The following is a 25,203-nucleotide window of genomic DNA, read 5'->3' on the forward strand; positions in this document are numbered from 1 at the left end:
CATTTACGACTGTGTATTGATAATTCAGAAAATCTACTTCTAGCTTAAGAAGCAAACCATTAAAAAAAAATTCCTTCTTGATTTTGTAAATATATCTGGTGTCTAAAGGAAAAAAAAAACACAAAAGAGTGAAATTTTATTTGCGATCTCATTTGTTGTAATACGGCTTTTGTATCTCTAGATTTTGATTTCAGTTGCAACTCATGCCACTTCACGGGCAATTTGCCGGGATAATGCCTGCCGCCACTTCCTCTCACATTAGCTGAGGGGGTGACTTGGATTTGGACACTCAGAACTTATCTCTCAGTAGGGCGCAAGTTCCTTCTGTCACTTTCCCCGCCTCCCTGCTACCACGTTACTTGTGGTTAGTTTCCTGCTGAGCCCATTTTCTTTCACGTTAATACTCAGTTATTTTTCAAGTGGCTTTGCAGAACAGATGTTCTTATGTGAGTTTCCATCGTTCTTCTTTCGCCTGACATATTTTTCACAAAAGACTCCCTTCTGATTCCTTGTTTAGTCCCAAAAAGGGGTGGGTGTGGGGGGAGACTCATCCCAAGTGTCATAAAAAACTGTTTCTTAGATATCTTCTTATATAATTTTTCTCCACCTATTCATCCTGATATATACCTCTTTTAAAAAGAAATTTGCTTCCTAGTTTTTTTAATCTATTCCTATGTATAATTTTCTTTTAAAAATTAGTACACTTTCATTGTAATATTTGGTGTCTAGAGAGATTTTATATAACTTACCTTATTCTGATTTTCATCCAGACTCAAGCCAATGGTCATGCGTTAAAGTTAAGTTAGAAAGTTAAGAACCAACCTCCTTCAGCTGGTCCTCATTTAAAAGTTAAATGTCATATGCCCCTATCCTTACTCTCTGTTAACTTCTCAGAGATGACGTGTGTTCTGTCTATAAGTTTAAGCAATTAAAAATGCTCTTAAATTTTTCTGTTTCTGAATTTCATTCACTGGGGGAGGAACACTACAACCTTTGGAAGAAAATAAAAAGTTTTTCTTTTCTTCAAGACTGAAAATGAAGCTTTTGGATCCATAGATCCAGAAACAATTGGATCCCTTCTCTCCCTGTTGCTAATCTCCTCTGAAAAATTGTGCAAGGAAACATGAAGTATATCCATGTTGGTCCCCCAGAATATTATTATAGTTGGAGTTGCTCTTGATTTTTTAGGACTAAAAACAATTAAAGCCAAGCTCTAAAAAAAAAAATGCTGAGGATCCATTTATTTCAAACACTTTGTCATTAGTTCATCCTGTAGGTACAAATCCTTATTTTGCTAGAATTCTTTGAATCCAACTTGTTCCATATGCCCACGAGATAAACTCTTGACAAAGAATTTATAAGCTGCAAGCTGGGTGGGGGAGAATCCTGATTGTTAAATCAAAGACCATTAAATTGATCAATATGGTCCAATACACATAGATTTGTCTCCCTTTTTCTCTACCAGCGCGGAGGATTGGTAAAAGGAGAATAAAAGTCTTCTGAATAGTTCCACATTAGTAGATTGTAAAGTTAATTATTTCTTCTCCAAAACTTTCCAAGGGAAAAACAAGTGGAAATCTGCCCTAAATATATTATAATTCAAAATCCCTCTTACAAAGGTGTTTAAACATTGTTCATTAATAAGAGTAATTTAAAATCCTAGAGTTTCCTGTCATTTAAAAAATGCCAATTTATAAAAAAAGAAATCCCCTATCTCCTATAGTCCACCATGAAAGCCAAAATCATTTCTACTTTTTTTTTAAGATTTTATTTATTTATTTGAGAGAGCAAGAATGAGAGAGAGAGAGAGCACATGAGAGGGGGAAGGGTCAGAGGGAGAAGCAGACTCCCTGCTGAGCAAGGAGCCCGATGCCGGACTCGATCCCCGGACTCCAGGATCACGACCTGAGCCGACGGCAGTCGCTTAACCGACTGAGCCACCCAGGCGCCCAAGGCCAAAAATCATTTCACATCTAAAACATGCCCTCAGCCACCGCTTCCTGAGAAGGAGGACAGCAAGCTGTTACTGCATAGCTGTCACTCACAAAAATGGCTGTTAGGCAATTGAGGAGAAGGGAACCATTAGTCTGTAATTCTTAAAATTTACATCCCCTATAATTTTCAGTGAAGGCTTTGCTTTCTTGGCATCTAAAATAGACTGAGCCACAACTACCGCCACCAGTTCATGGCATTTTCCTAGAGTGAAGGCAGACAGCCCAGTAAGCTATTTCAAGACCGGGGGAAAAAAAAAGAGAGACAGAGAGGTGATTTTCCTTTCCATCTCAACATTCCTGTAACGGTCAAATAACAGAAATTTGTTTATCCCATCTGCCTTCCTTAATGATCACGAACAGTGACAGATCCCAGAGAGAATGAACAACACTTTCTGCTTTCTGGAACTCAGTGTTATTCTCTGTCAGGAAAAATTTACAAGTTGGCTTTCGTGTTTGTAAAGTTCAGCTCCCAGAATAGTAGGTTATAAATGGTCATTACCATAAAATACCCCTCATTTAGATGTTGTTCTAAGGAAAAAGACCTGATATTTTGGGATCGATTTTTTCCTATCTTATTTCTGGAAATACACAAATGTGATGTGGTTGCTCCCTACTCTATTCCTTATTTCAAGGAGTTCACGACCAGGAATGTTATTTCACTTAAGAAATGGAAGAAAATAAAGCTTTGGTTGAATTATCATACAGCAGTCATGACACCAAACAGTTTCTCAGGAACTAATCTCCCTCACCCAGACACTTAAAAGTATAGCACAAAGGGCCTGGAAGAAAATTATTGGGTCCTAAATTCTAGTTTGACCAGGGTACCTATGACAGGTTGCACAGATTCCCTGAGCCTAAATTTCTTCATTTCTTAAATAAGAGTGCTACACCCAATAATCTCTAAGTATAAATGTTAATAACCTTTGGCACATCAGAAATCAGCAAGAGAGACACTGGAGATAGCAGAACTTCAGTTTTCACTTTGGACTTCTTCAAAGTCCTCTGTTCGATCCTGAATAATTCAGAAACACTGGACAAGCTACTGAGGTTCCCAAAGCCTTGGAGTCCTCATCTGTCAAACAAAGCGGATCACTTTATCCTGTTGTGCCTGTTGGCCTGGGAATCCATGCTGAAGGGTACAGCGGGATGCCAAGCACCTATGAGTGCTGACTCTTATTATTTCAGAAAATCAACAACAGCTCCTAAAACCATTTGTTTTGTGTTCTTTACTCCAGCAATTGTTTTCTAGGAGAAAAGATCTTCTCTTATTCTAGTGTAATAGCTTAAAGTATGACTGGTGACTGGACAGCTGTACTTAGGTGACAAATGCACAGAAAACTCAGAAATATTCATCACTGATGAAACAAGAGTCACATACATTAATCATAATAATAAGAGGAAATGAGAAGTGTGGTCCGTTCTGCTCTAAGGCCGCATATATTCCTTAAAATGGGCTAATGCAAAATTGTGAATTAAGAAAACCATGGGGCTTAGGGGAAAAGTGAGGTAAGGGGGACAACACTCAAAAAACGTCAACAGTGACACCTCAGGAGACAAGCAGTGATCTAATAAAAACCCTAACACAGTTAAGTGATTAAGAAATACATTGATACTACAATAAATATGACACTTTACCTTGAAAATGACAAAAGTTTACAGCGGGAAGGGCTGCATCTTGTTGGTGTGGAGTCATGGAAAGGAGAGTATCTGAAATCAGACGGCGAGTTGTAACATGAAGTATGGATGGGTGTGGCCCATAACGTGGGATGAACTGAGGTCACTGGGGGATGGTTGAGGTGTGTGTGTCCGTTTTGTGTATTCCTACCAGACTCTCTTTAGCTGAGCACAGCTTTCTGCCTTCACTTAGTGTTTCTTATAGACAAAATCAGGCATAAGCAAACACAAAATCTGCATTATGTTCAAATTGTTCTCTAATGTATCAATCACTTTCGAACAAATCTGCATTTTCAAAACAAGTGTTATAGCAGAAATAACCATATATGGATTCCAGGCAGTATCTATCCTCAAATCTCTTCCTTACACACATTATGCATACACTTGTGTATGCATGTGTGTGTGTGTGTGTGTATATATACACCATTGAAGATGAGAAAAGGAATAGAATGAATTATGATTTTCTTGTGTATATCCATAATAAAATTATTTGTGACTGGGTATTTTTGCATAGTTTTGCATTCTTCCACTACACCAAAAAACAATATTTGTTTTTTTTTTAATTCAAATACCCGTAGTCTTACAAAATCCTTATAAGCACTCTTCTGCTTTGAACTTTTTTTCAAGTCCCATAGTGTCCCAATTTCCAGCTTCAGTGAAAACAAGAGAGAAGGTGGTGAGAAAGGAGAGATACAGAAGAGAAGAGAATAGGGTAATGGAAATTCAGTTTAAAATGCAGACAAATCTGCCGTTTCTGCTTGATAGCCTGTAACATTTCCATGTAGTGCACTTTGCATGGCAGAATAGCTACTGGTAATAGAATTCTCTCACAGTGGAGGTTAATTACTTTTCAGCTACAGCAAAATAAATTTCCTGTCAAGCCCATGGACAGGAATATGCCAGTGTCCCCTTTTTTACCTGCAGTTTTAATTCAGTGTTAATATCTGACACTGCTTGCATTTGGTGGGCTGTTCCTCGGAACAGTGGGAGCCCCAAAGGAATATTGAGGGATTGTCAATTACGTAGTATCAAAACGTGTGTTAGGAAAAGTGGTTTGCTCTCCCAGAGTTCAGCAGAAGGAAGATTAGCTGACCTGCCTCTCACTTCAGAAAACAGAGTTGACGCTCTTGGTAATGTAAAAAAAAAAGGGCAACTTACCACAAGACAAGGAACAGGGGAAGTTCATTGTCCCCAGTCCATAGTGGAGTCAACCCTGGCTTTCAGTTGCATCTCAACCCGAAGCAGGGAGGCTTTAGGAGTCATTCATTTCAGTCAACCCTCCATTTTAATAAGGCCAGCCCACTGCACAATGTGCTGAGCTTTACAGAGTAATGTATCAACGGCTTCCTTTAATTATCCTGCTTGGGCACTGATTATTTCTCCCCAGATGTCATCTCCTGTCTATGACCATACTCATGTGCTATCATTGGGACAGACACTGTCACAGTCACTTAATTAATTAACACCAACTTTAGCAATCCTGAAGGACAGATGGAATAGAGAAACGAGTGTCAATTGCCTCGCACTGCATAGAGGGCTGCACAGGGGAATGGGGGTGCAGAATAAAGAAGCAGAGTGTTACTCCACCAAAAAGAATAGACCTCATAGCTACAATATCGGGGGGAATATGGGAAGATAGTCTCACATGTTCTTCTTTCTCTTCATTTTCAAAATCCCCTACCCTGCATTCTCTTCTGATCAAAACCTTTAATTTCATATATCTTGGTCCACCCACAAAACCCTTCCTGATTCAGCTAATCCTATGTGATCTTACTGTCCTTTGAAATGCTATGGAATTGTTTTATTCTCGCCTGTTGACACTTACTATACTGTCTCATATAATAACTTTCATGCAATTTTTTAACCACTCTCTTTTCCAATTGGATTGCAAGTACCTTATGATTTAATGTTTTATTTTGCTTTTAATTTACTGCATCCCTTAGCAGGATGCCTTGCATCTAATGAATCCTCAATGGGTATTTGTTGAATTGACTTTTCTTGAAGTTTAATCCTCTTCTGATACAGAGGAAATTGGAGGAAGGGATCCTCGGTGCATTGAAAACTCTTAAGGTTTTTTTTTTTCTTAAGATTTTATTTATTTATTTTGACAGAGAGAGACACAGCGAGAGAGGGAATACAAGCAGGGGGAGTGGGAGAGGGAGAAGCAGGCTTCCCGCAGAGTAGGGAGCCCGATGTGGGGCTCGATCCCAGGACCCTGGGACCATGACCTGAGCCGAAGGCAGACACTTAAGGACTGAACCACCCAGGCGCTCCAACTCTTAACGTTTTTATCTTTGACACTTTGTAGCGAATTCATTTGCAATTCAGAATTCCTGTAGAAGATGATATTTAAGTGTGGATTTCTAGGGTAAAATTATTATAAGATGGTAAGTCAAATATTCCCTTATGTTTTGTTGGAAGTTGGGAAATCCATAACCAATACTTATCTTTTCCCTTCCTGAGGTTGAACCGAATCACAAATAAGATACCTGAGACAGACTGATGGAGATCAAGGGGTCAGTTTTGCTAAGCCCAAATGTGATAGGAGAAGGTGACTGAGATGCCACGGGTACATCAAGTTCTCTAATACTTCACCCCGAGACAACTCCTCGTATTCTTTACAAGGACGAAAGTCTCCACCACGCGAATTATGTAACGGGAGAGTAGACAAGCCAGGGGCTGCTCTAGGCAGGTGATCCCTTAGGCTGAGCCAGGCACATTCAAGTTCTCTAAACTCACCAACCAGAACAGTTTCTCCCCTCTGCTGAGGCACAGAAAAGAAGCTGGAGAGGGGGAAAAGGAAGCTTCCGAAAGAAGTTGTAGTATACTCCAAAGGCTTTTCTTTAATAAGAGGTAAGGGAAAATGTAGGAGAGGCAGTGAGGAGAGGTTAGCTTTCCTGCCTAACATGGAATCCTGTTCATTCCTATCATCTGATGATGACAGCCAATATATTTCCCATTAATGTTATGTACAAGCTGGAAACAGACCAGTTCTTAGAGAACAATAATTAATAATAAGTGGGAAACATGTGAAAGTGGGGGAGGGCCCCACAGACAGGTGGGAAAGGACCAGATTCTCTAACTGCAAGCACTGAACAATGCTTATTTGAAGAGATAAAAAGTTCCAGCATGCCATGGAAAAAATGGAACACACTCCTGAATGTTTTCTTAGCTTGGAAATATTGTGAAAATTGTCCAATCATTAACATTCCAGAGAAATTGCTCATTTGAAGCACGGGAAAGAAGGAATAAACAATTTTTGAATAAGTTTCAAGTACCCTTGGGATAAAATGGTTTATTATAAAATAAATCAGGGTCACAAACTTTTTCTGTAAAGTGCCAGACAGTAATTGTTTCAGGCTTTGTGAGTCATATGGTTTCTTCCCAAATACTAACTCTGCTGTTAGTAGTAGTGTGAAAGTATCCATGGACATGTGTAAATGGGAGAGCATGACTGTGTTCCAATAAAACTTTATTTATGGACAGTGATATTTGAACTTCCTATACAGTTTACGCTTGAACAACACGGTGTGCCAACCCCTCACACAGCTGAAAATCCACATGTAATTTGTGATTCCTCAAAACTGAACTACTAATAGCCTACTGTTGACTGGAAATCTTACCAATAACATAAATAATCCATTAACATATTTTGTAGTATTATGTCCTATATTCTTACAATAAAGTAAGCTAGCGAAAAGAAAATGGTATTAAGAAAATCACAAGGAAAATACATTTATAGTACTGTACTGTATTTATATTTAAAAAGATCTCTCCATAAGTGGACCTGCACAATTTAAACCCACGTTGTTCAAGGGCCGACTTTACTTTTTATGTGTCACAAAATATTATTTTTATTTTTTAAACATTCTCAGTTCCCAGATCATACACTGGTTTGATTTGGGTGTGCAGACCATTGTTTGTAGACTCTTTAAATAAACATTATAGTTCACTGAGATTCTGGCTCATTATTATCAGCTCCCTACCCTGACTAAACCTAGAGGAAAGCACTGATAGCATCTGTCTACTCTATAATCCTCTATAGTTTAATTTCTAAGCTTAAGTTCCTCAACTACTGTCAGAGAAGATTTGCAAAAGCTAATATCTATAAGGTTTTTAAAAAATCTACAAAAGGAAAGATGTTGATTATGCATTGTGATTATTGGCAAACCAACATTTCATTGTACCTTCAGACAAACCTTAATGTTAATGGATTTACAACAGAAGCAGAAAAGGTCAGAGGAAGAAGCCTGCTCAATTGCAGGACTTTAAGGATCAGTCTAATTTAGGGGCACAGGACAGGGACTTAGAAGCTCTATCAGGGGTACCTAATTACACAGGAAAATGTTAAGCAAAGGCAAATTGGTGACATTTACCTCCCTGCTTATTTCGTGAAAGGGCAAAAAAGTACACTTTTACTAGACAGCTTCACTGTTTTCTGTGGGAAATAGAACTGGAAGTTTCTGGGGGTAGAACAGTAGCTCAAGCTAAATTTATTCGACAGCTCCTCATAGTTACCACCTGAATGGTATTGGCAGGACAGGCACCTGCAGGTCATTCAACAGAAGCGCAACGCACACGTTTCTGGCTCTCTTTCCAAGTGGCGAAGCTGCGTCAACGTGCCCTAATTCTTGATTCTTTTCACTCCTTTTCCCTGTTTAGCCCGTTTTTGTTCTTTGAATTATTTTCAGTATGTAGTAAACATAGAACATTTTTTAAAAAAGATTTTGTTTATTTATTTGGCAGAGAGAGAGAGAAAAACAGCAAGAGAGAATACAAGCCGGGGAATGACAGAGGCAGAGGGAGAAGCAGGCTTCCCGCCGAGCAGGGAGCCCGATGCGGGGCTCCATCCCAGGACCCTGGGATCATGACCTGAACCGAAGGCAGACGCTTAACCGACTGAGCCACCCAGGTGCCCCAACATAGAACATTTTTAAATAAGGAGAAAGGTTTTAGTTTCCTCTCTTCCTTCCATTATCCTTCCCTTGGAATAAAAGCTGCTGTTTGTTTTTCTGCAACTTATAGCAGTTGTCATTTATGAAAATATCATGGACAGCTTTTTAGCTCAGGACAAATTTATTTATTTATTTTTTCATTTTTTTCCCCTCTGCATAGATTTTCACGGCACGGATAAAAGATTACATATACAGTATGCCTCTAGTGGGCGAGCTGTGAAAAGATTTCCATTTCTTCTTTTTCTTTCCCTTTAAAAAACTGAAAAATTTAGGCTACATTTCTCATCATGTATAGTCTATCTATTTCTTTTCGGTTCTAAATTTTTTGATTCCCCGGAAGATTTTTATTGCATTTTGCCAGGTGCTCTACCAAGGTAGAGAGAGGCCTCGTACTATAAGGCAGTTAAAAAAATATATAGATAAGGAAAGAAAAAGGAGGAACATGCCTGTGAAACATGATATCGATTATAATAATACAATAATTATCTGTAAAATCTTTTATAATAAATATTTTTTTATGTTCTGGTTATTAGAAAATCTAAATAATTACAGAAAAGCAATAAATTAACCAACAATATAGGTTGGCAACATAATTCATGTTATTCAAACACATTTATAGTGTTTTTAAAGGACAATCACTATTTTTAGAATTTAGAGGGAACTCAGTCTATTCCTAATTCTTTCTGCTCAGAAGTTTATTGCAAGAAATAGGGAAGGAAAAGTAGCAAAGTCAATACATTTAAATAACTTCTAAACTCAATTCTTCTCCAATACATGTGGGCTATAGTGTAGAGTGTATGCACGAGCCTCTAAACAGCCCAGATTTTACCTCTGGCCGGAAGAACCCCAAGGATAAAAAGCAAAGCAGTTGTTGCAGGAGAAGAATGTCGTGGTTTCTGCCTTGTTACTCTGCTCATAATTTATCCAGAGTCTGTAATTTACAGAGGGTCTGTTGTTCACCTCATTCATCACAGAGAGACACTAAGGAGAGGAAAGCTATACACACAAAAATTAAAAATCTATTTGTTGCCCTTGGCATGCTTTCATTTCTTGTTCAACTCAGTTTGTTGTGTTTAACTCTTATTGGTTTATTCTTGGCTCCACAAAAGAAAAATGAGCTTGCTTTGTTGATCTCCTACAGAAACTGCCTCCCAGGGAGTCTCCAGGTTTCTGTTGCCATTTTGCGTCATTACTAATGATACTGGAAAGCAGGATTGTTGCAGGCTAAGACAAAACAAACAAAAATCACAATTCTTCCACCATATTTCCTATTTTGCATTTGTACTTAAAGCAATTACTGCTGTTTTAAAAATTATTTGAAATAAATATAGCAACCAAATTTTTTCTCTTCCTCTTTCTAATAACTGGCTACAGAGAAGTAGTATGATGTAGTTTAACAGCTTACAACTCCTTTTATCTGAGTGAACTTAAGCAAGTTACATAGACTTCACAGGCCTCAGTTTCCTTAATTATAAAAGGGGATAATAATATTACCCTCACTTTCTAGGGGAATCAAGAGGATTAGGGGAGCTGTTACTTATAAGCACTCATAAAAGTGATGGCAATTATTACAAGCTTCTGGGGATATTTAGTTATTCCATCTATTATGGACTGAATGTCTGTGTCCCCCCAAAATTCATATGTTGAAGCTCTAACCCCCAGGTGGCTATATTTGGATAGAGGGTCTACGGAAGTAATTATATTAAAAGAGATTCTAAGGGTGGGGCTCTGATCTTATAGGACTAGTGTCCTTTAAAAAGAGACAAGGGAGAGCTTGCATTCCCTCTCCTTGCACAACTAAGAAAAGGCCATCGGATCACACAGTGTGAAGGCAGCCATCTACAACCCAAAGGGAGAGCTCTTATGAGACACCAATCCTGCTGACACCTTGATCTTGGACTTTCAGTCTCCAGAACCATAAGAAAATACATTTCTGTGGTTTAGGCCACCCAGTCTATGGTATTTTGTATGGCAGCCTGAACAAACTAATATACTACCGACTCTCTACCATGACTTATATCAAATTAGCTGAAATATTTAGTTTTACTCATTGAGATTTTTTATTTCAGGTTTTGATCATCTCTTTTTTTTCAGGTTCTTTGTAGATAGAAAAGCTTATTCTAAAATTTTTATGGAAAGGCACAAGCTCTAGAATAGCCAAAACAATCTAAAAATAGTGGGAAGACTCAGTCTACCCCTTTTTGAGGTTTACTTATAGATACAACCAGCAAAATTGTGTGATATTGGTGTGAAATGTGAAATTAGTGTGAAATGTAGACATGAAGATCAATGGAATAGAATAGAGAACCCAGAAATAAACCCACATAAATGTGCCCAACTGATCTTTGACAAAATTACAAAAGATAATCAATGGAGGAAATATAAACTCTTTCAATAAATAGTCCTGGAGTAATTGGACATCCAGAGCCATAAAAGTAAACTTCAAGCTAAACCTCATGCCTTCTAAAAAAAATTAACTTAAAAGTCACAAGGACTGGGTGCCTGGGTGGCTGAGTTGGTTAAGCGACTGCCTTCGGCTCAGGTCATGATCCTGGAGTCCCGGAATGGAGTCCCGCGTCGGGCTCCCTGCTCAGCAGAGAGTCTGCTTCTCCCTCTGACCCTCTTCCCTCTCGTGCTCTTTATCTCTCATTCTCTCTCTCTCAAATAAATAAATAAAATCTTTTAAAAAAAAAGTCACAAGGACTTTAAATGTAAAACTATAAAATTTGTAGAAAAAATTGAGGAAGTCTTCATTATCTGGGGCAAAGAAAAGAATGTTTGACTTGACACCAAAAGCATAATCCATAAATTGATACATCAGATCTCATCAAAATCAAAATCATTTACTCTGTGAATTGAAATAGAAACATTTCCCCTATTCAGAGGATAAAAAGACAAGCTACAGATTGGGAGAAAACATTTGTAAACCATATACTTGATAAAGGATTTGTATCTAGACCTACTACCTACAGCTCTAAAACTCAATAATCAATAAAATAAACAATCTAATTAGAAAATAGGAAAAAAAGAAATAGAAATTTCAGAGGAATATACATCGATGGCAAATAAGCATATGAATAGATTTTTGACATCCTTAACTATTAAGGAAATGAAAAATTTAAACTTCAATGAGCTATCAATGCACACATATCAGAATGCCTAAAATAAGAAAAAATAACAACACCAAATGCTGGAGAGAATGTGGAGAAACTGGATCACTCATACATTGATAATAGGAATGTAAAATGACACAACTACTCTAGAAAACACTTTGGCAAATTCTTATAAAACTAAATGTGCAATTACCATAAAACCCAGTAATCACACACTGGGACACTTATCTAAGACAAATGAAAACATATGTTCATACAACAACCTGTACATGAATGTTCATAGAAGCTTTATTTGTAATAATCTAAAAGAGCAAACAACCCAAATGTCCTTCAATGGGTAAACTGTTAATTAAGCAAACCAGTTTGTCCATATTGTGGAATACTACTTAGCAATAAAAAGGAATTAGCCATTGGTAGCTTGCAGTAGTAACTTGAATGAACCTTCAGGAAATTATGAGGGGCGCCTGGGTGGCTTAGTCGTTAAACGTCTGCCTTCCGCTCAGGTCATGGTCCCAGGGTCCCAGGGTCCTGGGATCGAGCCCCGCATCTGGCTCCCTGCTCAGCGGGAAGCCTGCTTCTCCCTCTCCCACTCCCCCTGCTTGTGCTCCTGCTCTGGTTATGGGGCGCCTGGGTGGCTCAGATGGTTAAGCAACTGCCTTCGGCTCAGGTCATGATCCCAGAGTCCTGGGATCAAGTCCCACATCGGGCTCCCTGTTCAGCAGGGAGTCTGCTTCTCCCTCTGACACTCTTCCCTCTCGTGCTCTCTGTCTCTCATTCTCTCTCTCAAATAAATAAATAAAATCTTTAAAAAAAGAGAAAATTATGAAGAGTGAGAAAAAACAATCCCAAAAAGATAACACTCTGTATGATTTCATTTATGTAACATTTCTGAAATTACAGTATTATACAGATGAAGAATAGATTAGTGGTTGCCAGGGGTGTTAGATGAGAGTGGTTGGAAGCAGACAGATGTAGTTGTAAAGGAGCTGCACAGGGGATCCTTCTGATGATGGGCTGTTATTTGTCTTGACTATGGTGGTGCTTACACAAAGAAGTGCATGTAAACCATTGAATCTAAGATCAAAGGATTGTATCAATGTCAGTATCCTACGCTACATACATTTATGCAAGATTCTACCATCGGGGAGAACTGGGTAAAGGGTATATATGATCCCTTCATCATTTTTTTAATGTTATCTTAATCACCATACAATACATCATTAGGGTTTGATGTAGCGTTGCATGATTCATTGTTTGCGTATAACACCCAGTGCTCCATGCAGAATGTGCCCTCTTTAATACCCATCACCAGGCTAACCCATCCTCCCAAACCCCTCCCCTCTAGAAACCTCAGTTTGTTTTTCAGAGTCCACAGTCTCTCATAGTTCATCTCCCCCTCCGATTTCCCCCCCTTCATTCTTCCCCTCCTGCTATCTTTTTTTTTTTAACATGTAATGTATTATTTGTTTCAGAGGTACAGATCTGTGATTCAACAGTCTTGCACAATTCATAGCACTCACCATAGCACATAACCTCCCTATTGTCTATCACCCAGCCGCCCCATCTCTCCCACCCCGCAACACTCCAGCAACCCTCAGTTTGTTTCCTGAGATTACGAATTCCTCATACCAGTGAGATCATATGATACATGTCTTTCTCTGATTGACTTATTTCGCTCAGCATAACACCCTCCATTTCCAACCACGTCGTTGCAAATGGCAAGATTTCATTCCTTTAGATGGCTGCATAATATTCCATTGTATATATATACCACTTCTTCTTTAGCTATTCATCTGTCGATGGACATCTTGGCTCTTTCCATAGTTTGGCTATTGTGGACATTGCTGCCATAAACATGGGGGTGCACATACCCCTTTTGGATCCCTACATTTGTATCTTTGGGGTAAATACCCAGTAGTGCAATTGCTGGATCGTATGGTAGCTCTATTTTCAGCTGTTTGAGGAAACTCCATACTGTTTTCCAGAGTGGCTGCAGCAGCTTGCATTCCCACCAACAGTGTAGGAGGGTTCCCCTTTCTCCGCATCCCCGCCAACATCTGTCATTTCCTGACTTGTTAATTTTAGCCATTCTGACTGGTGTGAGGTGATATCTCATTGAGGTTTTGATTTGGATTTCCCTGATGCCGAGCGATGTTGAGCACTTTTTCATGTGTCTGTTGGCCATTTCGATGTCTTCTTTGCAGAAACGTCTGTTCATTTCTTCTGCCCATTTCTTGATTAGATCATTTGTTCTTTGGGTGTTGAGTTTAAGAAGTTCTTTATAGATTTTGGATACTAGCCCTTTATCTGATATTGTCATTTGCAAATATCTTCTCCCATTCTGTCGGTTGCCTTTTGGTTTTGTTGACTGTCTCTTTTGCTGTGCAAAAACTTTTTATCTCGATGAAGTCCCAATAGTTCATTTTTGCCCGTGCTTCCCTTGCCTTTGGCGATGTTTCTAGGAAGAAGTTGCTGTGGCTGAGGTCTAAAAGGTTGCTGCCTCTGTTCTCCTTTTTGATTTTGAAGGACTCCTGTCTCACATTTAGGTCGTTCAAACATTTTGAGTCTGTTTTTGTGTGTGGTGTAAGGAAATGGTCCAGTTTCATTCTTCTGCATGTGGCTGTCCAATTTTCCTAACACCATTTGTTGAAGAGACTGTCTTTTTTCCACCAGACATTCTTTCCTGCTTTGTCAAAGATTAGTTGACCATAAAGTTGAGGGTCCATTTCTGGGCTCTCTATTCTATTCCATTGATCTATGTGTCTGTTTTTGTGCCAGCACCATACTGTCTTAATGATGACAGCTTTGTAATAGAGCTTGAAGTCCTGAATTGTGATGCTGCCAGCTTTGCTTTTCCTTTTCAACATTCCTTTGGCTATTCGGAGTCTTTTCTGGTTCCATACAAATTTTAGGATTATTTGTTCCATTTCTTGGAAAAAAGTGGATGGTATTTTGATGGGGATTGCATTGAATGTGTAGATTGCTCTAGGTGGCATTGACATTTTCACAATATTTGTTCTTGCAATCCATGAGCATGGAACATTTTTCCATTTTTTTGTGTCTTCCTCAATTTCTTTCATGAATATTTTATACTTTTCTGAGTACAGATTCTTTGCCTCTTTGGTTAGATTTATTCCTAGGTATCTTATGGTTTTGGGTGCAATTGTAAATAGGATTGACTCCTTAATTTCTCTTTCTTCTGTCTTGTTCTTGGTGTATAGGAATGCCACTGATTTCTGTGCATTGATATGATATCCTGTCACTTTACTGAATTCCTGTATGAGTTCTAGAAGTTTTGGGGTGGAGTCTTTTGGGTTTTCCACATAAAGTATCATATCATCTGCAAAGAGTGAGAGTTTGACTTCTTTGCCGATTCGGATGCCTTTTATTTCTTTTTGTCGTCTGATTGCTGTGGCTAGGACTTCTAATACTATGTTAAATACTAGTGGTGATAGTGGACATCCCTGTCATGTTCCTGACCTTAGGGGGAAAGCTTTCAGTTTTCCCCCATTGAGAATGATATTCACTGTGGGTTTTTCATAGATGGCTTTTATGATATTGAGGTATGTACCTCTATCCCTATACTCTGAAGAGTTTCAATCAAGGAAGGATGCTCTACATTTACAAATGCTTTTTCTGCATCTATTGAGAGGATCATACGGTTCTTGTTCTTTCTTCGATTAATGTATCACACTGATTTGCGGATGTTGAGTCAACCTTGCAGCCCAGGGATAAATCCCACTTGGTCATGGTGAATAATCCTTTTAATGTACTGTTGGATCCTATTGGCTAGTATTTTGGTAGAATTTTTGCATCCATGTTCATCAAGGATATTGGTCTGTAATTCTTTTTGATGGGGTCTTTGTCTGCTTTTGGGATCAAGGTAATGGTGGCCTCATAAAATGAGTTTGGAAGTTTTCCTTCCATTTCTATTTTCTGGAACAGTTTCAGAAGGATAGGTATTAATTCTTCTTTAAATGTTTGGTAGCATTCCCCTGGGAAGCCATCTGGTCCTGGGCTTTTGTTTGTTGGGAGATTTTTGATGACTGCTTCAATTTCCTTAGTGGTTACAGGTCTGTTCAGGTTTTCTATTTCTTCCTGGTTCAGTTTTGATAGTGATACATCTCTAGGAATGCATCCATTTCTTCCAGATTATCTAATTTGCTGGCATAGAGTTGCTCATAATATGTTCTTATAATTGTTTGTATTTCTTTGGTGTGGGTTGTGATCTCTCCTCTTTCATTCATGATTTTGTTGATTTGGGTCATTTCTCTTTTCTTTTTGATAAAGTCTGGCCAGCGGTTTATCAATCTTGTTAATTCTTTCAAAGAACCAGCTCCTACTTTCGTTGATCTGTTCTACTGTACTTTTGGTTTCTAGTTCATTGATTTCTGCTCTGATCTTTATGATTTCTCTTCTCCTGCTGGGTTTAGGCTTTATTTGCTGTTCTTTCTCCAGCTCCTTTAGGTGTAGGGTTAGGTTGTGTATTTGAGACCTTTCTTGTTTCTTGAGAAAGGCTTGTATTGCTATATACTTTCCTCTCACGGCTGCCTTTGCTGTATCCCAAAGATTTTGAACAGTTGTGTTTTCATTTTCATTGGTTTCCATGAAATTTTTTAATTCTTCTTTAATTTCCTGGTTGACCCATTCCTTCTTTAGTAGGATGCTCTTTAGCGTCCATGTATTTGAGTTCTTTCCAACTTTCCTCTTGTGATTGAGTTCTAGTTTCAAAGCATTGTGGTCTGAAAATATGCAGGGAATAATCCCAAACTTTTGGTACCAGTGGAGACCTGATTTGTGACCTAGGATGTGATCTATTCTGGAGAATGTTCCATGGACACTAGAGAAGAATGTGTATTCTGTTGTTTAGGGATGGAATGTTCTGAATATATCTGTGAAGTCCATTTGGTCCAGTGTGTCATTTAAAGTCTTTATTTCCTTGTTGATCTTTTGCTTAGATGATCTGTCCATTTCAGTGAGGGGGTGTTAAAGTCCCCCACTATTATCATATTGTTGTTGATGTGTTTCTTTGCTTTTGTTATTAATTGGTTTATATAATTGGCTGCTCCCATGTTAGGGGCATAGATATTTACAAATGTTAGATCTTCCTGTTGAATAGACGCTTTAAGTAGGATACAGTGTCCTTCCTCATCTCTTATTAAAGTCTTTCGTTTAAAATCTAATTTGTCTGATATAAGGATTTCCACCCCAGCTTTCTTTTGGTGTCCATTAGCATGGTAAATTGTTTTCTACCCCCTCATTTTCAATCTGGGGGTGTCTTTGGGTCTAAAATGAGTCTCTTGCAGACAGCATGTCGATGCGTCTTGTTTTTTTATCCAATCTGATAGCCTGTGTCTTTTGATTGGGGCATTTAGCCCATTTACATTCAGGGTAACTATTGAAAGGTATGAATTTAGTGCCATTGTATTGCCTGTAAGGTGACTGTTACTGTATATTGTCTGTTCCTTTCTGGTCTATGTTGCTTTTAGGCACTCTCTTTGTTTAGAGGACCCCTTTCAATATTTCTCATAGGGCTGGTTTCGTGTTTGCAAATTCCTTTAGTTTTTGTTTGTCCTGGAAGCTTTTTATCTCTCCTTCTATTTTCAATGACAGCCTAGCTGGATATAGTATTCTTGGCTGCATATTTTTCTCATTTAGTCTTTGAATATATCATGCCAGTCCATTCTGGCCTGCCAGGTCTCTGTGGATAGGTCTGTTGCCAATCTAATATTTCTACCATTGTAGGTTACATATCTCTTCTCCTGGGCTGCTTTCAGGATTTTCTCTTTGTCTCTGAGACTCGTAAGTTTGACTATTAGATGTCGGGGTGTTGACCTATTTTTATTGAATTTGAGGGGGGTTCTCTGTGTTCTCTGTGTTCTCCTGGATTTTGATGCCTGTTTCCTTCCCCAAATTAGGGAAGGTCTCTGCTATAATTTGCTCCAATATACCCTCTGCCCCTCTCTCTCTTTCTTCTTTTTCTGGGATCCCAATTATTCTAATGTTGTTTCATCTTATGGTATTACTTATCTCTCGAATTGTGCCCTCGTGATCCAGTAGTTGTTTATCTCTCTCTTTCTCAGCTTCTTTATTCTCCATCATTTGGTCTTCTATATCATTAATTCTCTCTTCTGCCTCATTTATCCTAGCAGTTAGAACCTCCATTTTTTATTGCACCTCATTAATAGTCTTTTTGATTTTGACTTGGTTAGATTTTAGTTCTTTTATTTCTCCAGAAAGGGTTTCTCCAATAACTTCCATGCTTTTTTCAAGCCCAGCTAGTGTCTTTAAAATCATCATTCTGAACTCTAGTTCTGATATCTTACTAAGGTCCATATTGATTAGGTCCCTAGCAATCAGTACTGCCTCTTGTTCCTTTTGTTGAGGTGATTTTTTCCATCTTGTCATTTTGTCCAGAGGAGGATAGATGAATGAGAGAACAAAATGCTAACAGGGTAACAACATCCCCAGAAAATATACACTAAACAAATCAGAAAAGACCTGAAACCAGGGGAAAAGAAAGGGAAAAAAAGAAAAAAGAAGATGAAAAAAAGAAAAAGATAAAAACAAACAAAAACAAAACAAAAAAACATAATATGGTCAAATATGATCAGGCTGGTGCATAGATCAGTGCCACACACTAGATTTTGGGTGTATTTTGGTCTGTTAGGAGAAAGGCCTCCCAAAATTTTAAAGAATGAAAAACTTATATATGTAGAAAAATAAGGGTTAATATGATGAAGGGATGGAATATGATTGTAAAGGTGACAATTATAAAAGATTTTATAACAGGAATTGATAAGAAGTTGGTTGAGAAAAAAATGAAGAGGATTAAAAAAAAAGGGGGAGGAGAGAATGTGACCAGGCAGGAGACTAGAACAAAGCCATACACTAGAGATTTAGGGTATATTTTGATCTGTTAGAAGAAACCGTGTCTCAAAATTTTAAAGAGAGAACAACTTATATATATATATATATATATATATATATATATATATATATATATATATATATACACATATATATATGCCAACAATAACGGTAACTACTATGAAGGGATAGAATATGACTCTAAAAATGAAAAATAAAAAATATTGTTTAAAAAAGGGATTGATAAGATGTTGGTTGAAAAAGGGAAAAAGAAAAATTAAAAAAAAAGTTAAAAAAATTAACTTTGAAAGACTAAAAATCATGGTAAAAAAGCCATGAATTCTATGTGCAGTAGTCCCCTAGCACTGGCGTCCTGCCGTTCTCATTGATTGGTAAACTTGGTCTTGGCTGGCTCTTCTTGCTGACCTTCTGGGGAAAGGGCCTGTTGCCGTGGTTCCCAAATGTCTTTGCCGGAGGCAGAATTGCCCGCCCTTGCTTGTCAGGGCTAAGTAATCTGCTCGGGTTTTCTCTCAGAAGCTTTTGTTCCCTGCAAGCTTTCCGTACAGCTTTGGAGGATGAGAGTGAAGATGGAGGCTTCCTAATCTCCCACCCCGGGGGAGCCTAGAACTCGGGGCCCCACTCCTCAGTGAGCCCCCAGAGAAAAGCAGTCAGTTGCTCCCATCTCCCCCATGTCCGACCATACTCCGTGCTCAACCGGCCTGTGACCGAGCGTTTCTATCTCTGGCACATGACCCCATGTGGAGTCTCCAAACCCAGCAGATCCCTGCGGTGCGCTCCCATGCCGCTCCTCCTGCGGGAGGAATGGGAATCTCCCTGGATCTGCCTCTTGTTGGGTCCCTGCTGGAGGAGCAGTGGCCCAACTGTGCCGCGGATCACAGTTTATGGCATCCCCGAGCTGAGAGCCTGCTCCTCAGCTCCATCTCTGCAGCTGGCTTCCTTGCTCTGATACGTGGGAGCTCTGCTGCCCTGAGGCATCCCCAGTCTTTCTGTGACCCCAAGGGTCCTGAGATTACACTGTCCCAGAAAGAGTTCTACCCCCCACTTAGCCACTGGAGTGACGTCCCTCAGCAGAGCCAACTTCTAAATTTTCGATTTTGTGCTCCACGGCTCAATCACTTGCCAGAAGTGGGGGACGGAGGCCCCCTCTCCCGCCATCTATCCTTCCGAATATCTCTTCGGATTCACTTCTAGAAAGTGGTTGCTTTTTGTTCAGAGAGTTATTGCTATTCTTTTCTTCAATCTCCTGTTGAGTTCGTAGGTGTTCAGAATGGTTTGATCCCTATTCAGCTGAATTCCTGGGACCAGACGAAATCCAGGTCTCCTACTCCTCTGCCATCTTGCTCCGCCCCCCCTTCATCATTTCTTAGCTGCATTTGAATCTACAGTTATCTCAAAGAAAAATTTAATTCCAAAAGTATCAAAATAAAAAATAAAATAAGAGAGATGGTATTAGTTGATTCCTTAACTCTGTAATTTTACCACCACCAGATGATCCAGGCATTCTGAGTACCCAGCTGCAGGATTATGTGCAGTATGATGTCTAGAATGTACATAGTTCAGAATTTGGTTGTTCTCCTAATTCACTCTCCTAATAACGTTCGAGCTTTCTGGTACTTGAAAACTCCATTTTGTAATTGGACTTGATAGAATAATTAAGACTACAGGAATTGCCATGCAGAACATAGTCTCAAGTCCTCCAGTTAAAGAAAAGTTGAACTTCTGACATGGATACAAAACAGGCCCAGAAGGCTGTTATTCAGCATAGTTTGATTCTTGGATTCAATTTCAGGACACTTTCAAGTCGTTTTATGCCACTTGACTCAAATCATTCATCTCAGTAAAAATTTGTTTTTAAATGTCAGCTTGTTGCTGTTAGTCTACAGACCTTACAGAGGGAACAAAGCCTGCCTAACAATGTTTAAAAGGACACTTCCAGCTCCATCAGCATGCCCAAGCAACAGAGGAAGCCTTCTACTCTAGAAGATCCTGGCCGTGGGAGAGCTTTGCTCTCAGTAAATATGCCAAAAATAAATAAATAGCACGTTTCACACACGAAATGAATTGTAGCATAATTCCTGCTGAGAAGAAAATCTTCCTGGTTTTCAAAATATTTTAATACTCTTTCTCTCCCATTTTGACTAATATGGCAATTCAGAAGTAGCTATTGTTGTAATTTATAAAAACAAAACAAAACATAATGGGGATTTGTTGCTTTGAGCAGCTCTCAACCTGTGCTCAGGCTGTCCACTCTGAAGATGCTATCTTCTTTTCCCTGGTTCCAGAGACAGCCTCTGTGATAAGCGTGTCAGCAGAATCAAGCGGAACAACATCCAGGCAGTATTAATTACAGGTAAATCTCAAGAAATGAAATGTTTACAAACTGAGGGTTTTAGAGTGGAGGAGGGTGGGGGATGGTTAGCCCAGTGATGGGTATTAAGGACGGTACGTACTGAATGGAGCATTGGGTGTTATACGCAAACAATGAATCATGGAAAACAACATCAAAAACTAATGATGTGCTGTATGGTGACTAACATAACATAATAAAATAAAATTAAATTTAAAAAAGAAATGAAATGTTTGTTTTCAGACTTGAGTTAGTTTCAGTTATCAAAGACACTGACAGATCATAGTCACAGATTAGTTGTGTTGACGAGGACGCCAGTAGTATTTTTAAAGAATCACTAATTCACATGCTCTTTTAGGGGCCAAAAACCTCAAAATCTCTTTCCTTTAAAAAATATAGCAAGTGATTTATATTTAGCCTTGTCCTGAGATCATGTGTAATTGCCAAGATGACATTATTTTCAATCAAAATAATTGCTAGACATCAACATAACCTATGATGAAACAAGATATTTTTATTGCACAATCACTTAGCAGCAGGACAATTAACGTCTGTCATTATTTTGATTTACTGCCTCCAAGTTTAATTTTTTACAAGAAATACATATTGTTTCCATAAGCAAAGTCTAAGAAATTAGTAAGTCAGTGGATGCAGTAGGCAACTGAAAATACAGGTACCTGACAGCCAATTTGGGGGGGGGGGGTGGAAATAAGAGGAAATAAAAATTAACTTTACATTTCTGGGACAATAATGAAGCCAAAGTTTAAAAAATTAAGTGCAACTTAGATAGTATCTTTCAAAACTAATAACAGCTCTTTTGTCATTCTCTGCATGCTCATATTCCTTCCATATAATATACAATTATTAACAAGAACCCTATCTTCTAATCTTGGCTGCCTTAAAAACATTAGCAAGGGCCATTTCTCATCATATTTCTTATCAAAGCTTGGAAGAAACACCACACAGCAGCATATCTTGGAAGTCCGAACTGTTAAGAAAATCCCTCTCCATTATTTTCTCAATGATTTTGGCTAATGTTAAAAATAATTGCTATTGTAAGATTTGCCTGTCCTTTAATTACCAATTTTTACAGATCCAGTGATTGAAAATTCCATTCCTATGCTCTAGAATTATTCGTGGTTCCCCTTCCCCTGCCCCTTTATTTGAATGTCTTAGAATTACTCAGGGTAGTATTTTGAATTTTCCTTTTCAGCTGTCCAGACAAAATCAGTTCACTAATGATGCATGTAACAGCCACTGGGCACTGCAACAGTATGTGTAAAAAAAAAAACAAAAACAACCAAAACCCCTAACTCTGATTTGGTTAGGTTGACAACACAGTCAAAAATCTGATGTGTTCCTTCAGTTATTATTAATTCCTCTTTATTGTTTTTGTTCCACTTGTTAAGAATTTCTTAGAAGTATTCATCTTTTTCCTATTTTGCCCTTAAGGTATACATCTCAGCAAATAATTGATCACTGGTCTCATTCATAAAGAGCTTGTGCTGGTTTTCAGTTCTAAATATTTGGTGGAACAGAAATCAAACACTTTGCTTTCAGCAGCCCAAATCTTTCCAGGGCTTCTTTATGTTATAAAAGTATAAATAGGGGCACCTGGGTGGCTGAGTTGGTTAAGCTTCTGCCTTTAGCTCAGGTCATGATCTCAGGGTCCTGAGATTGAGTCCTGCATCAGGCTCCCTGCTCAGCAGGAAGTCTGTTTCTCCCTCACTCTCTGCCTACCCCCCACACCCTGCTCATTTCTTCTCTCTCTCTCTAATAAATGAAATCTTAAAAAAAAAAAACTATTTAAAAGCATAAATAACATAAATATGGATGTTCTTTTACCATTTTCCAATACCAGGTTGACATAATATAAACCACTGATGAGCATTGAACTTTTATTGCTTAGTAATATATCTTGGCGATAGTTCTTTAATCAAACATAGAAAGTATCTCCATTCATTTATAGCCACATATGTATGCATTACAATTTAACCAGTCCTTACTGATGAACATTATGGTTACTCATTTTTTTTTTTGTTAGGTTTTTGCTATTCTGTACCATGCTTCATTGAAAAACCTGTCTTTATTCTTTCATTGCATTCTTCTGCAACTGGAGGATAAATTTCTGGATGTAAAGACTATATTATGAAGAAATTAAGCAATATTATAAAGTTTTCACCTAGGACAAGGATTCTCAACAGCTATAGTGTTGACCATTTGGGCCAGATAATTCTCTGTTGTGGAAGACTGTTCTGTCATTTTAAGATGCTGTGCAGCATCCCTGGCCTCTATCTACCAGATGCCCATAGCACCTGCCCCCATGGCCCCCTGCTCCATTTGTGATCACCACAAATGTCACCAGATATTGCCAAATGTTTCCCGGGAAGGCAAAAATCACCCTGGTTCAGAACTTCTGTTCTAGGTGATTGTATCATTTACCAGCACCACCAGCTGGGTGAGACTCTTCTCCTTGGTGATAGTGTGTGATATCAAACTGCAGAATTTTTGACAATTTGATGGGGAAGAAAATGGAATCTCAGTATCATTTCAGTTTGTATTTCTCTTATTATGAAAGGATGAGCATCTTGTCATTTTTTTGGCCTTTTCTCTGAATTGCCTGTTTATATTTTTTAAGCTTTATATTTGACAGTCTATTTTCACTTTATATTTGTTTATCTTTTCTTGTACATTTCTAGAAAACTTTATATATTAGAGAGTACTTCTTTGCAATATGAGTTGAGATATTTGTAACATTGTCATTTGTTTTCTGACTTTTGTTATGGTGCTTTGAGATGCAGATAGTTTTAATTTTTTTATATAGTTGAATTTTCCAATCTTTATGATTTCTGAATTTTGAGCCATAATTAGAAAAGCTCCCCATGTTATTATTTTCAAGGAATTCACCTATATTTTTGTTTAGTACACTTATGGCTTTATTATTTATATGTCTTTTATCATACTTGAAATTTATCCAATATTCATTGTACCAATCTTGTTTCTGCAGATTTCTTTTGGTAATATTTAAATTACTACATTCTTTTATAGATTCTTTTCTTTTAGCTAGCTAAAACACACAATTCATCAAAAGCCTATTGATTGAGAAGCCACTGGTAGGTATAATCTAAACTACCTTGTGGTTCTTACATAATTTTTTACATTCTATAGTCTGTGAAAAGGGTCTGTTTAGTAGAATCAACATTCTAATTTTAAATACAAAGTTTTATAACATTTTCTTTTTTGGTAGTAAAATTATATTTTGCTATAGTCATGTGGTTACTTTATTTTTTTGCAATAGGTCAGCATTCAAAAACCTCAAATGGAGATTTCTTTTAAGAAAAGTTTACCACTATCCTATTTGAAACATATGAGAACTCGCTGTGGGAGCTTATTGGCTTTTAATATGAGCAGTATAAAATGTATCCTGTGAGGTTGTGCCTGTGCCTTTAAAAGAAATTCATTTATAATAAGAATCGGTGAATATAGACAAAAACTTCCTCCTGAGCCAGTTTATTTTTAGGTAAAACCACGGAATCTAATCAGGTTTCCTGTTATAATGTAAAGTGGAAATATAAAGATGCCTGATTATTTTGTGTTAGGACCAACCGTTTCATTCTATCATCTGTCTTTTTCTATCACCTCCAGTGTGATATCCTGGAATGGGGCTCCTGACACATAATAGAAAGCTTCAGAGGAAACATTAATATGTTCCTTAGTTCAAGTAGTCCATGTTATCACAGAAGCAAATGAAAAGTCTCCCGACCTTTTCATTTACTCCTACAACAACATGCTCTGAGAGAAAAGATTTTTGCCAGCCGTTTTAGTTTTAAATTACAGTGCCATGATTGGTTTCATTTCTAGGTCACCCATAGCAACCATTATATGCAAGCACAAGATGAGCAATGGATGCATATAAAATTCTTAAGAATTTAAGTTCAAATGTTCTAATCTATGATAAAGAAGGTTTTGTTAGTTTGGATCTGGTGGGATAGGGAAAATGTATATCATTTGTTCACTAACTTCTCCTTTTTGGGGGAGGGTGCTTTTAAAAATCCTTGTCTTTCCAAACTATGAATTCTTATGCATAACCCTCCCAACAGTAGAGAAAATATTCAAAAATTTTGAAGTATGTGCCACTGGCCTTCTAACAGGCTTCCCAGTGAAAGTAAGATTTTTGAAAGAAGATATAATTTAAAAAATCAAGATTTTATACCTACTGCCACCTCCGC

General features: G+C 38.0%; 1 pseudogene; it reads left to right on the forward strand.

Moving 5' to 3' along the window:
* The window catches only part of LOC114219945 (pre-mRNA-splicing factor ISY1 homolog pseudogene), a 169,043-nt pseudogene that overhangs the window by 114,340 nt on the left and 29,500 nt on the right, over positions 1 to 25,203 (forward strand).

The sequence above is a fragment of the Eumetopias jubatus genome, unplaced genomic scaffold (assembly GCF_037043125.1).
Source record: "Eumetopias jubatus isolate StellerSeaLion01/CBP00866 unplaced genomic scaffold, mEumJub1_p1.0 scaffold_14, whole genome shotgun sequence".
Lineage (NCBI taxonomy): Eukaryota > Metazoa > Chordata > Mammalia > Carnivora > Otariidae > Eumetopias > Eumetopias jubatus.